A 17,544-nucleotide genomic window follows, 5' to 3' on the forward strand; every position below is an offset into this window, starting at 1 on the left:
TATGCACAACACTTTACGTACCTCAAAGTGCTATATAAATGCTAGTTATTTCTATTATTATTATAATTATGATTATTATGCCATCTTGCTGGAGCACCCTTTGAATCAAATTTTCAGAGACCTAAAGGAGATAAGGACATTCAGCTTTGAAATTCACATCCTAGGACTATTATCCTCGTTACTCGGAATCTACCATCTCTACCTAGCTGCTCTAGCCTCTCCAACCATACTCCTACCATGCCTTGCTACTGCTAACCAGACCGTGACAGGCTATAGGCTGGAGAAGCTAGGCCATTCAGCTTTGGAACTCCCCTCCTGGGGCTGGGCTGCCCACTCCATCTAGCTGGCCCCACACCACCAATGATGCTGTTATGCCGGCCTTTTTCAAAGTTGTGTATTTTAACCAGTCATATATGTATTTACAAGCATATATAAGTACATCATGAAAATTACTCTTCATTAAACTGATTTAGTTCTGGAGCAAACATACCTCAACAAATTATCTACTCATTTATCATCATGACATTAAGTTGTTAAAATTTGTCAAGAATTCATGCTTTTAAGTACTGATTTCTCTGTATGGGAAGCATAATAGAAATCTAATTTATCAGCATAATATTATTACATTTTAAAATAATTTCATGTAAACTTATTAAAGTTAACATAATAATGAAATAAAAGGATTACAAAGACAACATGACCTTAAAATAATGTTGCGATTTTCTTATCTATATATGAAATATACACGTTTAAATAAATTTGTGTTTCCTAGATGGAATCAATCACAGAATAAGCAAAACAAAAGAGAAAACCATCTCAAATTCCATAAAAAATTAAGCAAAACAGTATCTTTAAAATGGTTATGAATGACTGCCTTTATGCCTGTATCCTTCAATTACTTGATGTTAAAAGAAAAGAAGATAGTATGAAAACTAACTTTAAGAAGTTAACACTAGTGTTGAGCACTGTGTTTACTATTCTGGAGCTCTTCCGATGTTCTTTACAAAGCATGTATGTTCTTTTAGTTCTATTTTTTCACTCTCCTTCACTTGGCAGTTTTCTGATACTTTATGGTTTTCTCCAACATAACATTCATTACAACATAATAACATTCCATTATATTTAGGGATACAGTTAATCTCTCCGCATTGCAATTTTCCCTACTGCAGTTTTGACATATCATGGGTCAGCCTAAGAAATTAAGTGAGAACTTTAGGCATGTTTTGTGGATGTCGAAGATGAGGCCAACAGAGAACAGAAAAAGTTTAGAAACTCAGAAATGTACTACACATATAGGATCATATAATATTGCCTATGACCAAATACTTAACCTAAATCTTACAATATGGTACTGTAAACACCCCATAAAAGAAAAAAAAAACAATTTCAGAATTCTTCTCTAGCACGAAGAGAAGGCCAAAAAAACTTATATGGATTTTTCCAGATCACAGGGGCACTGCATCCCTAACCCCCATGACGTGGAAGGGAAAACTATTTATTTGGTCTTTTTCAATCATTGGCCACATAGATTACTTCCACTTTTTTTTTTCTGTTACAAACAGTACTGCTATAAAGAGTGCTGCACAGATAGGCTCTTTATTCTTGATACAAGGAATATTATGAACCACTTCCTCTAGCTATGCTGTATAATCTCACATAAATTTCTACAACGGTTGAATTCAGTGTCACCAACAATAAATTTACATGCCGTTTTCATGAGCACTGAATCATCTTTTACCACCTTTGATATTTTGATGGATTTAAAGTGATACCTCAGAGTTGTTTTAATTTTAATTTCTTTAGCTGTATTTCTTCTTCTGAAAATTTCTGAGTTGTGTCTTTGGACAACTATCTATCAGAGAATGACTCTTAGGACTTCGGCATTTTCTTGTAGTATCTAGTTTTTGTTGTCCACTGCATATTTTTTCTTCTTTTTCTGGATGTACTGCTTTTATTTGTGCATATATCTGTATCTATAGATAAATTTTCATAAAATCAAAACTGTCTCTTTTTTTGTTTTATCTTCTCTATGTGGCTAAATATGAGATTAGTTTAAAACTCTTTCCTTCTTCATAAGGAAAGCTATTGTCTTCTACTTTTTTTTTGGTAGTATGACTTCTCATATTTAGACTGCTGATCACCAATTTCTGCAAACCTGATCTACAACTTTCCCAGCAGATTTTGCTGAATATACCTGTAATTTGTCCATTGGGGTTTTACTTGAACACATGAAAGTTCACACCCCTGCAATGTCTTACTTTCTCTCAACCAAAATATAAAATCTGTTGTAAAATCTTGTTATTTTTACATTCCCAGTATCTTTCACATCAATTCTCTTCTCCCCATGCAATCAACATCCTGCCCTAGTTCAGGCTCTCGTCAGCTGACCTACCATTAACAGCCTCCCTAATTGGTCTCCCTACTTCAAACTTCTCCTCATTCCAATACATATTCCACATAGCAGCCAAAGTGAGTGATTTTCCTAAAGTGTAGGTATGTCCACACTCCTGCTCCTTTACTGGAACCCCCTCTTGCCTTTAGGACCAAATATAATCAACTCTCCACTGTTTAGTTTTTAGGAGTCTTGCCCCAAGTTACCTCTCTCACCTTATTTATACATTGTTCTCTTTTCCACACTTCCTAGTCTTGTCAAATATGCCTTCTTTCTATGCCTCACCCATGAGGCTCTATCTCCTGTACATTTATTAGTCTGCAATGTACATCTGGTTCTTATACAATCTAATCCATTGTGATATTTAGTGCTTTATCATATAATGTCTGTCACAAAGCTCCATTTCCCTATGTCTCTTATTAAATATTTTCCCTTGATCTTTTGTTTTTCTTCGCCTTCTGTTCCTTTTTTGATTTTTAAAATTATTTTGTCTAGTTCAACAAAGTATTCCATTAGTATTTTGATTGGCATCACATTAAACCTGTAGATTAATTTTGTAGTATTATCTATTTTATTATACTTGTCCCATTAAAACATAAAAGTCCTCTAAACTTTTGGAAGGTCAATGCCAATATATTTTTTTAAATTCTTAAATTTTACAATATCCTTTTTCCTTCTATCTATTGTTTCTGGTTTTGAATAGATACATAAAAATGTCAAAGATGCCTATGGATTTATTTTCTATCTTGCTTCTCAGCTGAAGCAACTGTCTTGATTAGCCTTCTGTTTGCTCTTTCCATAGTTACCAACCATCTCTTAATTGCCTAATTTGATATGTTTCCTCAGGCCTCATCCTCCTCAACCTCAGCTACATGTGACACTACTGATCACCTTCTACTCCTGGGTACTTTCTTACTTGGGTTTTTATGACTTTTGCTCTCTTCCTCCCTGTGTGACAGCTGCTTCTTTGTCTTTGGTTAACTCATCTATATCAAGTCCTCTGACTGGGTGTTTCACAAAGCTCTGTAGTAGGCCTTCATCTATTCTCTCTCTACGTACTCCTATATACTACATACTCCCTCAATAACCTCATTAGCTCTTATATGTTTAACTATGATTTCTATGCAGATGAATCCCAGATCTATATACCCAGCCCCATGATCTCCCCTCAGCTTTATCCTAACATAACGATTAGATATTATAAACTCGCTATTAGGGAGGCATTTCAAATTCAACATTCCCATGAGTGAATATTATCTCCCTCACCTCACCTTCCACACCCATGAAAAATCCCCACTAACCAAAGCCATCAAGCATCAATCCAGTTTTCCAGATTCATAACCTCAGCATTGTCCTCAATACCTCACTCTCCCTTGACCCCATATATCCATTCAGTTGTCAAATCTTGCTGTTTATAATTTTACATCTTTTGCATTGACCCCTTCTCTGTACTCACACAGAAGCATCTTAATTCAAGCATTCATCCTTTCTTAACTACATTACTGCAACAGCCTAATTGGTCTCCTGGTTTCAAGTCTCTCCCCAGTGCAGAACTCAAAAATGAAGAGGAAAATTCAAAAGCAGAAAGCAAGAGACAAAATTATGCAAGACATGAGTTTTTTAATGTGCCAAAAAAAAAAAAAACCACTTTGAAGAGGTAATGCACAGAGGTATTTAAAAGAGTCACAGGTATCCCAGAAGAATATGACAAATTAAAAAATGTGAATACTAAGTTGAAGGAAAACAGCAAAAAGGTCTTCCACTCTGAAATAAAGAACATAAAGATATTCCAAAAAACCACAGTGACTTCTTTGCAAACTAAAACAATATGCTGATAAGCTAGATTTTTCCACAAATAAATTGTTAATGAAAATTATGTTCTTCACAAAAAAATCCTTCAACAAAAAGTATTCCTACCTACCCCCCCCCAAAGAATATAAGAATATTTCATAAGCATAATTATCAAGAAAGGACTAGGCAAAAATCAAACCATACTCTAGGACATAAATTACTGATAAATGCAGAAAGGTGTTTATAAATCCCTAAGAAGTATTTGTTTTTAAGAACTGACTTCAGAATCTAAGTCTATGGATTTTGATCTCTCCAGAAATTTCTTTATGCCTTATACAGGCTTGAAGGATAAGAGAGCGAAAACTAGAAGGACCCTCAGAGGACAGCTAGTTTAACCTTTTCATATCTGAAAGGAGGAAACTGAGGTCCAGGGAGGTCGAGTAACTTTCCCAAAGGTCAAAGTAATGATCAAGAGTAGGATTTGAATGCAGACATTCTGATGTGAATGTTAGTTTTTTATATTCCACCTTGTTCAATTGCTTTCTGAAGCCCCTTCAACTTTAACTGCTATACTCCTGTGTCTTATTTGCCAATTTTCAGAGTGTGAGTTGAAGCCTCACAGTTTTTTGCATTTGCATTTCTTTCATTATCAAGGGTTTGGGATAATTTTTCATGTGGTGGTTAATCATTTGCAATTCCTCCTTTGAAAGTCTTTGTTCATGTCATTTGATATCTACCAAGGAACATTTCCTAGTCTTATGTATTATGTTAGTTTCCTATCTCAGCAGAAATTTTTGTGCATTCCTGTATATTTAATATGTTGTATTCCTACTGCCATTATTGTTAATACTTGAGCCTTTATCTGAGTCTCCTTTAGTTCAAATTTTCCTTACTAATTAATTGCTATGTCTATAATATTTATTAATACATTTAAATCTCTGACTTTCTACACTGATTAGCTCTTCATATGCTAGAACAATTGTTTCAAACTCAAATAGAAACGAGGGCTAATTGTACATAAGGATCCCTGTGAGTTTTCTAAAGCTCCTTAAAATAATTATTTATTTATTTTGTTTGTAATTTATGGAATAAAGTATTTCCATAACATAGTATAATAAAAAGATGACAGGACATGAAACTGCAACTTTATCATGTACAACTTGCAATTCTTTTAAAATATATAATAAAGTAATCATGTAAATCTCATCCAAGTCCAGAGATGGTTTAAAATGTAATGCTGTCTGTGTTGTTTACGTTTTTAAAAAATCATTTTGTTAAATATTCCCCAATTACATGTTAATCTGGTTCAGGCTGTACTCAGAAGTGTTGCTACAAGCCTCATATGTGACACCTCCATGCTAGAGCAGAATCAATTTTTATAAAGGTCCCATGTCTATTTTTTCTCCATATGTAGGAAACTCCAGTTTTTCAACATTCTGTTCCAAGTCCCTAACTTTCTTCATTTAATTTTCTGTTATATTTATACAGCTCTAAGGAAGAATTAAAATAATTTACTATTAAGTCCTTATTGTTATTTTTGCATTTCAGTTAACTTCCTCTTTATGTACTTACTTTCTATTCTATTCCATGAATGCATATTTAATATATATTTAACAAATGTATATTTAATATATATTTACTGTCATTCAGAGAACCATCTATACACACATTGAGTACATCCTTGATAAGGGTATTATAGGAATGGGTCAGTTTTTACAAAAGATATATCTGATTAAATCCCATCCCAGACATGTAGTAGCCATGACTATCCACTGATTATTTAAAAAATTTTTGATTGAGTTAAGCATCATACAGCCATAAATTTTCAAAGAAGTTGTCTCTCACTGATACATCAAAATTATTCCAGATTTCTTAAAAGATATAACGACAGAAATAATCTTGTTTAAATGATCTTCTGATCATAAATCTCAGGTTTGACACCAAATGTGTTCAGTGAAAAGTCCAAGTTGAATGATTCCATATGGATGGTGAATTGCACTTAATAATCTTGTTTGTGGATAATAATGTATTAATTTTATAAAACCCCAGAAAACTGCAGAGCCTCTTAGGAAAGAACTATAATACCACTCAAAAAAAATGGCCTAAACATCCATACAAGGAAAAAACAAAAACAAGTAGATGAAGAATGCCTACTGCCCAGATTATGGCATACAGATGGACAATTTTTAGAGCTTGTCTATCAGTATATCTGGGACAGACAGTACAAATGGACAATGAATTGGATTTAAAATTAAATAGGAGAGGGAAGAGCCTTCAGGAAACTGCAAAGTTCCTTTAAATGACCTTAAGATGACTGATCTCTTGAACGACCACTTCAGAAACAAAGTTTTTAATACCAATCAATACCATATCAGAATTGTATGGCTGTGACACCTGGAAGACAAACGGCACTTGAAGAATTAAAAATATGCATCTCGAGAGGGCAATAGAGGGATTCAGGGTGGATGTGAACAAGGCTGGAACCATATAACAAAGGTGGAGCACAGAAGAACTTACGTAAAGGATGCTAATAGGGAATATAAGAAAGAAAAAGATGGGCAGGTCACATGGCAGAGGTGAAGGATAACATGTAGAAAAATCAAATGCTCCATTCATATCCTTATAATATTATGATCACCTGGGGAAAGCCCCCCAGTGGTAAACTTATGAGAGTCAAGGAAAAAGTCAGATAAAACAGGGAGGCATGGATAAGTTACATGATGCTTTATCAGCAAATTCAGTAATCACACATCCACGTACATTCATTTGGTTACTACCTCATGGCCTCTGGCATCTTCAAGCATGATACTGGTTTCCTCCATTGCCAGGAAGTTTTAACCTTTTCATGTCCGTAACATACACCATGCAACTCTGTTGTCCTAACCGTGGTCTTCCTCACCTGGTCTGCTATTTCAGGCAGGCCCAACTATGCTTTACTTTGTTTCCTACTCCCTGATCATCTCATCAGCCACTTTGCTACTGTGTAATGTTTATCTTTACTCAATCATGCCCTTCCAAATTCTGAAATCATGATCAAATTAACTCTGTAAAGGCACCTAGGCAGCACAGTTAAAGAGATGGCTGGGCATGGAGTCAGGAAGACCTGATCTTAAATCCTGCCTCAGACATCTATTAACTATATGACCCTGGGCAAATCATGTAGCCTCAATTTACCTCAGTTATCTCAACTGTAAAATAGGAATAAAACAGCACCTATCCCAGCACTGTGAGGATTAAGGTAAAGCACTTAGCATAGCGCCTAGAACACAGTAGCCACTTAATAAATGCTTGTTTTCTCCCCCTCTCTCCTTCCTCCCTACCATCCATCTTTCCTCTGCTATTGCTCATGGAAGCAGTATATCAATGTACACCCCTATAACCCTATTTACCATATCTGTAACTTTTTAGAACAAACTGATCTTCCCTGGCTCACCACTTCACTAAATGCTTCTCTCTCCCTATTAGAATGTAATCTCCTTGAGGGCAGGGACAGCATTCTTGCCAGCATTTAGCAAAGTGTTAAAGCACATAGTTAAGAGATTAGAAAAAAAAATCGTTAATCTCTTATTTAATTATGTTAATGGTTGTCTTTTTGTTCTACTCTGATCAAAAATCACAACTCTAACATCCAAATTTTTGTAATCAGTTGAGGCATTAATCGAGAAATCGTTCTATATTTCTATTCAACATACTTTAACTTTTTCAAATTACTGAGAGGTTTTAACTTAAACAGTAATTCTGGCACATGGATTTTCAGGTATAACTGATTTATGTTTTATTTTATTCCACTGGACAAATGAGTCTGTTACACCAACCCTAGGTACATCTCTTTTATTTCACAGCTATCATTTCCAACCTAGAGCTTGTATAAACACAGATATATCCCATACCCTTTCCAAAATATCCCATCCCAGTGCCTTTCCAAAAACACAGATTCATACTATTAGGAGATAAACTTTTCATAGTCAACATACTCTCAAAGGATAGGAACTATGTAGAAGGAAAAAAAATCTGGACCTAAAATCGAACAGGAGCAAGGGAGTGGGTTGGATTTCATTTTCTCCTTGAAGAAAAAAAAATTAACACCTTTTAAAAACCAATATTCTGGATTTTCTTTAAATTGTCAATATCTGTTCTAAAATCTGGGTCCTATAAGTTATCACACTATTCCAAAAGTGTTCTGACTAGGGCACTGTAGTTAGCAAAATTATTATCTTCTTAGTCATGGATAGTATACTCCTTTCAATGAAATTTACAACTCTTATCAGTTTTTTTTTCAGGGTGGGGGGCGCCCTGACATTTCACATTACTTTGGGAAGATTTAATAAGTTAAGCTTACCGCAGTCCTTTAAAAATCAAACCTAACAAACATACACCAGTGACCAAAGGAGCTTGCATTCTGTGTAGTGTAGAAGGTTCTGAAGTTTCCTGTGTCACAGATCCCTTGGGCACTCTGGTGATGCCTACAGAATCCTCAGAATAAATTTTTAATTCATAAAATAAAAATATAGGGAAAAAACACAATTGCTTTGAAACTGTTATCAAAATATTTTTGAAATACGAATTTCAAGGCCCCAAGTTAAGAACCCTTGATTTGAGACTTTTTTTTCTTTTCTAAAGGTTAACAGTAGTGAAAATACATCAGTAAAACCATTTATTACAGAAAAGCATTTGGCACAAGATGCTTTGGTCTTGGATCCTAAGCAAGTTCCAAAATAACTTTCTTATAAAAAGTCTGTTTTTTACATAATCCACAGTATGTGCAACTCGAGGTTATGATAAGAAATTTATATACATTCAAATTTTAGTAAATATGCCAACACTAATAAGTGTATAATAATACATCTTGATCCAAACTACTAAACATGGCTACCATTGATCAAATCATGATTGAAAGGTATTCATATTGCACATTACAGTGCATTTGTGATGGAAATGTCTAATACAATTAAAACGGTGGAGAAAAATATTCTTTCAAAATCTTGGTATAATATATATTGACCAACTACATAGGCAAGAACAAAAAAAAAAGATGGGGAAATGTGAAGCAATATTATAAGACAACTTTTCAATATATCTGGGATACATATAACAAAGAAGCTATAAAGTAAAAGTTACCTAGAAAAAGCAATGAGAAAACCATAAGTAAGCATAAGGATACCTTTAAAACATCTGAAGATGCTATGCAACTGCAACACTGAAAAGATTTGTTCAAATATATTAATACTGTTTTATATTTACATTGAGAGGCAGCAGAGTATAACGGATAAAATTCACAGTTAAATAACTTACATGGTGCAGACACTCTCAAAATATTAAACACTCTTACTCCCTCTTAATTCAAATCAACCAATCAAGAAACTTTTATTAAGGACTTTATTTATGCTTGACTCTGTGGATAAAAAGACAAACAGGCCTTGTCCTCAAAGGAGCTTTCATTGTGATGGGTAGGCAACATGTAAATGTGTGTATGCACATGTATGTATATGTGTATGTAAAAAAGATATGAAACAGATACAAAGTAACCAAGATAGGGAAGATACTAGCCCAGGAAAGGCCTCATGTAAAGGTTGCCACTCAAACTGAGTCATGAAGAAAAACTGAGATTCTAAGTGCAAATGTGAAGATTTACTGGCATGGGAAGAGTTGAAGCAAAATCATGGAGATAGAAGATTTATCCATATGTGGAAAACATCAAGAATGCCAATCTGTTTTAAAAGAATAGATGCCAACAGTTTTAAAAGAAGAGACAGACTTAACAAAATGGTTTCAAATTTATTTCCATAAGAAAACGCCAGAAAATAGTAAATTTAATCTAGAAGACTGTCCTTCAAGCATGATTTGTTGCAGACTTTGTGTAGGGTAAATAATTGTGAACAGTTGCTTGGTAGCATAGAAACAGTGCATTGCCTCCATTCCCTCTGTTAGAAACACCAAGAGAGTACTTTTAAATTATACTAGTCTGAAGCTTTTGAACTAATTTGAAAAAAAATACCAAAAGAGTATCTTGCTCCCCTCTTTCTGATTAAGCCTGGAAAGATTTTTCCCTTGAAATAATTAGGGGAGACTTGAGAAAAGAAGACCAATTAGAAAGCCATTGTGATATTCCAGATGAGAAGTGATGAAGGCTTGAACTTAGGTGTTAATTCTGTGAGAGAAGTAGACCAATGAGAGATATCTTTTTGACTCTCAAGACTCTGTCATAATGATTTATCTTGTCTTCTCATCCTCTACTATTCTTCCACCATTCCAGCTGCCTTCTCCTATTGGTGAGTTCCTTCCAGGGGCCTCCATTTTGATGGCAGATCCAAGTTAGCCATGCTTCGTTCCCCTTCTAGCTGTGAGGGAAGTCCAATTCTCTGGACTCTACTGTCCTGACCCGTAAGCAGATACCTTCTCTCCTTCCTCCTCATTCTAAACAACTCCTTTCAGTTCCCGTTTATATGTTGTCTTCCCTTAATAAGATGTAAGCAACTTGAGGGCAGGGGCTGTCTTTCTTCTTGCTCACATTTGTGTCTACAGCACTTAGAATGCCTGGCACATGGGAAGTAATTCTAAGTAAGGTTTGTTGCCTTCCTACTAACTCAGTAAGGGTAAAGGGTCTCGTTCCCCATACTCTGAAGGGATGGGGTAATAATCCATCTGAATGAAGAAGTCTAATTACTTCAGTTAATGGGAATTTGGGTAGCATTAAGCATATGAAAAGGAAAATTACTGAAAAGAGCAGTCAAAGAGAAATTGGATGGTTTTAAGGAAATGATTCTTCAAGGGTATGTGGCAAATTAAGCTCCCACTATTTTGAGGAAGCAAACTGTTAAATTAAATTTTTACTCTGGGCTTTATAATTATATTTTATCATATTGTGAAATTCTGCCTACTGTACAGGAATGGTATAACTCTGAAATGGTTTGGGTTAGAAAGAGATTTTCAGTCATGGGATGGCTCTATCCATTTTTTGTTCCCTTCACCCCTCTCTTCTGCCCCCTACCTTTGCCATGCCTTCTCTTTTAGAAGAAATGCTTAGATTTAGAATAATCATAAATTCATTTTTATAAAATTGTTTCTTATAGTCTTGTGCCTATGACACATTTTAGGAACCCTAATCTACAGTGCCTTTCATATAGAAACATAAGACAAAAGTATTTTACCCCAACAATTTTTTAAATGTCCAAATAACAGAATAGTGCTATCTTTTTTATAAAATATCTATTTCCATTCACCATCCATGGAATGGAAAATTACATTATATAAGTTCACAATGATCATTTTGTCAGTTAACAGGATGTATAATAATCTTCCTTTATGGCAAAAAGTACCTGAGTAATATATACACTGAAACAATCTGAATGAGTTAAGTGGTCTAATAAGATTCACATGATAAACATAAACCAGCTGGAAAATAGCACACTACAAATCTGTATAGAACTACAAATAGCATGTCCACAGAAATGAGCTAATTTTGACAATTTTTTTGCTTAATATCAAAAAAATAAAAATAAAACTTAAAACAACATTAGTCTGTCAGTCACTAAGCATTTGTCAAGAGGCTACCATATGCAAAATATACTAAACGCAATAGATACAAAAAAAGGTAAAAGATAATTCCTTGCTCTGAGCAGCTCGTTCAAATGGGGGAGATAAGAGTCAAATATCTATGTACCAACAAGATCTATACCAGGTAAATTGGAGACAATCAACAGAGGGAAGGTAAGGGGAATCGGAATCAGGAAAGACTCCTTACAGGGTGAGACTTAAGCTGAGACCCGAAGGTAAGCCAGGGAAGTTGTGAGGCAGCAATGAGAAAGGAGAGAGCTCCAGGCCCTCACATGACAGTGCAGAGTCGGAAGATGGAGTACCCAGTGCAAGGACAGCAAGGAGGCCAGTGTTGCTGGATCACACAGTATTCAAGTTTACGTGAGAAGAAGGGGGGTTGTGGGAAGGGTACCGGGTTAAGGTGTAAGAAGACCGAAAAGACTGCAAGGAGTCATGTTAGGAAGGGCTTTAAAAGACAAACATGATTTTACATTTGATCATGGAGGTAATAAGGTTAGTTGAAGGCGGTGGAAGGGGGGAAGGCAATATGACATGGTCAAATTTTCTCTCTAGGAAAGTCATTTTGACAGCAGAGTGAAGAATGGACTGGAGTGGGAATAGACTTGAGGCAGGGAGACTGACCAGCAGCTGGTCCAGGCATGAGGTAATGAAGGCCTGAACTAGGGTGGAAGCAATGTCAGGAGAGAAAGAAGCACCTAAAGGAAATGCTGTAAAGGTACATATGGGGCTAAAAAGAGATACTGTAAAAGCTTTGCTATTTGTCATAATGCAGAAATGGGGATGAGAGTAAGAAAAATAAAATCTGCCTAATTCACGGTAAATTCATGTATTGTCCCTAGTCCTCTAAACCAAGACCTGTAAGAAATAAAGTCAAATTGCCCTGGATTTTCTGATCAAATTCAGATGTAAGACATATATTGTGACCTCCTGACACATGTGCACATGAGCACACATGCACACACACCCCTCTTTGAAAAAGAATGGCATTTATTAAGCCACATTTTTGTACTGGACATTATGATTATTACACCCACAGGAGAAGGAAATGAGAGTTTAACCACTTTTTACTTTAACCCTATGAGGAAGAGATCTAACGTTCTCTCTACAAACAGCAGGAACAAACCCACAACCATCCTATGGCAATTTTGTTATAACTTATTTTAGCTAAGGAATGCAAGTTATGTAAATAAGCATTTGTATCAAAGAGAAATGAATATCTACAGATTTAGTCCTTCTCCTAAGCTTGAGTTCCGTATCACTAACCTCTTAGTAGTCATTTCATATCAGATGTGCCACAACATTAGAGACTCAAAATGTTAAAGAAAGAATTCATTACCTTTTACCCAAAACGTCTTCTAAGCTTCTCTATTTCCATCAAAGATATCGCCTTCTAACTCAGTTTCACACCCTATGACTTCCTTTACTCCTTACTTTTCCTCACACCATGATGTCCAATTATTTGCCTTGTCTTACCAGTTCTACCTCCGAAACATTTTTTACATATATCCCTTCCCTTCCACTCACATGGCACCAACCTTCTTCAGGCCTTCATCACCTCTCACCTGGATTATTTTAATAGCCTTCTAATCAGTCTCCCTTTCTCAAATCCTCTTTGATCCATCCTTCAGAAAGCTGCTAAAGTGATTTTCCTAAAGCACAGGTCTGACAACATCATTTTCCTATTCAAACTCTACTGACTCCATATTACCTCTATGAACAAAATACAAAAGCAAGTTTATCATTTAAAGCCCAGCACAACCTGGCTCCAATTACCTTTCCAAGCTGAATTATGCATTACTGCCCTTCAAATACTCTACATTCTGGTAAACTGACCTTCTAGCTGTTGTTCATATACATTCCATCTTTCCAGGTCCTTGCACAGACTGTGACCCATGCTCGGAATACATTCCCTCCTCACTTTTGCCTTTTAGACTCTTCAGTAATCCTTCAAATCTCAGATCAAACACTTTCTCCTACCTGAGGCATTACCTGATTACACCCAGTTGCTAAAGCCACCCATCCTCATTCTCTGGTATTTACTTTTTACACATTCTGTACACATTTTTATATATACATATTGCTTTCCCAACAAAAGAACATGGGTTTCTTGAGGGCAGGGAATGTTTAATTTTTCTTGTTATATCGTTGATGCCTAGCCTCCAAAACTCTGATTGATTCATTAGAAGTTTTGGTTGTTACAGTGCCAGATACATCTTCATCAGCACCCCCTCAAGCCAGCAGAAACAACACTGATCAATCAACCAATAAATACACACTATTAAGCACCTACTATGTGCCAGACACTGTGAATTCAAAGGTAAAAAATTAATCTCTGCTCTCTCTTACATTCTATTAGGAGAACATATATCTGATATATGTAATACAGTATAAATATAAACATAGCAAATACAGTAAAAAATGCAATAGTTTGAACCCTATAAGGTCACCAGCAGTTTGTGAGCAGTGAGAAGGGGATATAAGCAAGAGATTTTGTGAGGAAATAGCAAAATATGCCAATGGATAGGATATATCAGGTAACTGTAGGGAGTCAAGAATGAAGAACTGCAGAGTCAAGAATAATCCCAAGTCTATAAACAAGGGATACTAGAAGGATGGTGACATCTTCAACATAAACAGAGAAGTTGGGTATAGTGGTGATAATGCCCATAGGTGAAGTAGAGGGATACATGCACTGTGTTGACCACTTACAATTGTCACACACACACACACACTCCTTCCTGCCCCACCCCCCTTTCTTCCCTCCCTCAATCTGTCCATCCATCTCTCTCCATTTAATTGCTGAATTGAAGGAATTCTATAAGCATTCAGTGATTCCCTACAAAGGAACTCAGAGGCAGGGAGGTATACTTAATGTTTTCCAAAACAAATGCCTATTGACAGAGACACTTTAAAAAGACTTTTCTTTCATCAAGTATGCATCAAGACAGACAAAGAAGGGTAAGATCTAAAGAAAACTTTTTGTTTGCAATGTTTAGAATCATAAAAGCCATCAATTCATAGTCTCAAATGCAGGTAAAAAAATAGAAATTATTTCTAAACACTGAAAAAAAATTTAGGTCTAAGTAATTTAAATATTTATAAAGGCAACATACCAGTACTCATGTTGATTCAATATCTCACTGTACAACATTTTTAAAAACCCTAAAACTAAGAATGAAAAGCTTAGTAACATGACAAATTTTAATACAAAAAGGTATGCCCATATATGACAACTTTTTAAGTGTGATTAACGTAAAACCCCAAAATAAGTAAAAATAGACATTATTTGGCAGACATCAAGTTTAGAGTCATTGCTTTTAATGTATCTATTATTCTAGAAGGGTTTTCTCTAATCAAAATATTAGACAGTTTTCTCTAAGACATTAAAAATTTCATTTGAATCAAATTCAGGAATCATTCCTTAGCCTTTTCTGAAAGAACCTAAAAAATATCCTACTTAGAGTGATTCAATAAAACATTTTTCCTGTTGAAATTTAATTTTTTCAAAGAAGAACTTTTTGAATATGGAAGTTATTAACATACATATAGTCTTTTCAACCTTTGAAACCATTTTTGGTTCTAGGAATAATTCTCCACTAGATGAGCCAAATAAGTCACCTACATCAACCAATTAGCAGCAAGCTATACAGGAAAAACAAAATCACTTGTAGTCAATACTAGCACAAGAACACAAGGACTAAGTTCTAAAGAAAGACACATAGAGACAAACGTCCATCTACAACACGTTCAGCTCATTTTATGCATCTACACAAATATGAACTACAGGTAAAGTTTCCTACTATCACAAACAGCACAACTTTCTTCCCTAAAAGACAAAGCTACACTCCATTTAAGGTTGAAATAATTAATTCCAAAGGCTCTATTTAAAATGTTTCTTTTACCACAAAGTTGTGAAGTGTTGTGAAGTCCAAGATGGGCTTGAAGCCCTCCCTGACTTTTTCAGGATCAGGAAGTACCTTCACTAAAATCCTTTTCCTTGTTCATCTTGTAGGCACGTTTTATTAATCTGCATTTAGAAGGAAAAAAAAAATCTGGTTGAGAAGAATGGAAAACTGAATATGCCATATCACTTTGGTCTATGCTCTGAACTATTTGGATGAACTTTCTTTATTGGAAGCAACTTCAAAAGAAACTGGATGGAGGGTTAAAAAGAGGAAAGTGGAGTTAAGATGAAGAATACATTCTCAAGGAACTATAAAAACTTTTTTTAAAAAAAAAGGAACTGTATATACTCTCCAAAACAGACAACTAATTTCAAATTCTTTCTTCTTTCATACTTTTGTTTTTGGAGAGATTAGGTGTCTCTACCTCACCCAGGTTCATAGAGTAATAGCCAATCATGGGCACCGATCTCACTACTGATAGGCATTTCTGGCCTGAGCTGATTTGCCTTTCCTTGGGCAGCCTGATGCACAAATCATCCCCTACCCCCCTGCCAATCTGATTCCAGGGACTCACTGTATCGGTGGTTTTAGACTTAGTATGGACACCTAATTGACTGTAGTCCTACTGCATTCAGAATTCCTAAGTTCAACAGATCCAACTGTTGCCACCCAGATAGCAAAGACTATATAGGCATAAGCCACAATGTATAGCAATCTGCAAATTCAAAACTAGGAAAAAATAACACATATTCTAGAACATTCAATTGACTTTGACTCTTCTAATGAATTGACAATCCTTAATTAACAGGGGCAAAAAACCCAGAACACTTATTAAGGGTTTCCTTTGTGACAATTAATTTTTCTTCTAATTTTTACATTAGATTTGTTTGTTTAAAAATTTTACAAAAATCAAAGTTTTATAATCTATGTTGTGTGATCCATTAGACCTTGGGAGAGAGTATTTTTCCCTTTCTTTGATTCCCAGGCCCAGCACTCTATCCACTGTACCTCTCCAACATCCCATCCCACCTCAGTTAAAAAAAAACAAAAACTCAGTGTAAACGTCAATACTCCAGCCACTCGTTCAGTCAGTATTTAATAAAGGCTTCCTCCATGATAAGTAATATGTTAAATGCCTGGGAATCAAAGAAAGGTGAAAACAAGGTAAAAAACACAAGACAATGGAAAACTTTGTGTAAAAATTTTAAAGTTTCTACACAAACAAATCTAATGTAAACATTAGGAGAAAAACAAGTTAACTGTCACAAAGGAAGCCTTTGAAAATAAGTTAGCTGAATAGGGCAGCTAGGTAGTGCAGTGAGTAGAGCACTGGCTCTAGAGTCAGAAGGACCTGAGTCCAAATCTGACTTCAGACACTTGACACACTTACTAACTGTGAGACCTTGGGCAAGTCACTTAACCCCAAGTGCCATACCTTCCCCCCTCCAAAAAAAAAAAGTTAGCTGAATGAGCCCCTCTGTAGCTCATGAAGTCTCTGTCTATAAACAGATCTGAAAGGTAGCATCGTTTTCGATCTTATAATTTGGTCATGATATGATCTCTCATATTTAGATTATATAACTATTTGGAGTTTATCATGGAATAGGGTGAGGCATTGGTCCATATTTAATTCCAAACAGACTACTGGGCAGTGCACCCAGAAGTAATAGTTGGTGATATTAAAGTACCCCAAAGAAGGGACATAGGTGGCACAGTGGATAGAGCACTGACCCTGGTGTCAGGAGGACCTGAGTTCAAATCCAGCCTCAGACACTTACTAGATGTGTGATCCTGGGCAAACTGCTTAACCTCAACTGCCTCAAAAAATAAAAATAAAAAAAGGACCCCAAAGACTAAAAAATAGTATATTTTCTTAACTTCCACTAGTGTTATCAAGGGTGT

At 35.4% G+C, this 17,544-nt stretch overlaps 1 protein-coding gene across 1 annotated transcript in view; it reads right to left on the minus strand.

The window, feature by feature from the left end:
• Nucleotides 1-17,544, minus strand: part of MAN2A1 (mannosidase alpha class 2A member 1) — a 211,809-nt gene that overhangs the window by 59,186 nt on the left and 135,079 nt on the right. The window lies entirely within an intron of this gene.

This window comes from Trichosurus vulpecula, chromosome 1, assembly GCF_011100635.1.
Source record: "Trichosurus vulpecula isolate mTriVul1 chromosome 1, mTriVul1.pri, whole genome shotgun sequence".
NCBI lineage: Eukaryota > Metazoa > Chordata > Mammalia > Diprotodontia > Phalangeridae > Trichosurus > Trichosurus vulpecula.